Below are 696 nucleotides of genomic sequence, written 5' to 3'. Positions count from 1 at the left end.
GAGGGGAGAGAGAGAATGAAGGGGGAGAAGGAGGGGGAATTGGGGAAGAAGAGGGGGGAGAAGCAGAATGGGAGAGGGAAAGAGTGAGAGTGAGAGTGAGAGTGAAAGTGTGTGTGTGTGTGTGTGTGTGTGTGTGTGTGTGTGTGTGTGTGTGTGTGAGAGAGAGAGAGAGAGAGAGAGAGAGAGAGAGAGAGAGAGAGAGAGAGAGAGAGAGAGAGAGAGAGAGAGAGAGAGAGAGAGAGAGAGAGGGGGGATGGGGGAGAAGAGAGGGGGAGTGGCAGGGACAGAGGAAAGGGATAAGATGAGAGAAAGAGGAAAGGGAGAGGGAGAGAGAGTGGGAGAGGGAGAGTGAAAGGGAGACGAGAGGGAGAGAGAAGAAAAGGAAAAGGAAGAGAGAAGGAAGGGAATGGAGAGAAGGGGGGGGGGGGGTTAAGAGAGTGGGAGAGGGAGATAAAACAGGAAATGGACAGAGAGAGGGGGGGAGGGGGGGGGCGAGAGAGTGAACAAGCCAGCGAGTAATACATGACAAAGCAAATGCATAATGGAAAGACTGATGGCTTGTGATCTGCGTAATATATCTTATGTGAATGTAAAACCGTCGTGCATGCTGTTTCACACATTGCCTACATGTATACATAGATACACATGTACACGCACATACATACCTATGTATATGTATATGTATCTATGTATGCA

The sequence above is a fragment of the Penaeus chinensis genome, chromosome 8, assembly GCF_019202785.1.
Source record: "Penaeus chinensis breed Huanghai No. 1 chromosome 8, ASM1920278v2, whole genome shotgun sequence".
Taxonomy (NCBI): domain Eukaryota; kingdom Metazoa; phylum Arthropoda; class Malacostraca; order Decapoda; family Penaeidae; genus Penaeus; species Penaeus chinensis.
The sequence above is the reverse complement of the archived record's forward strand: the minus strand, read 5'-3'. Positions refer to the sequence as shown.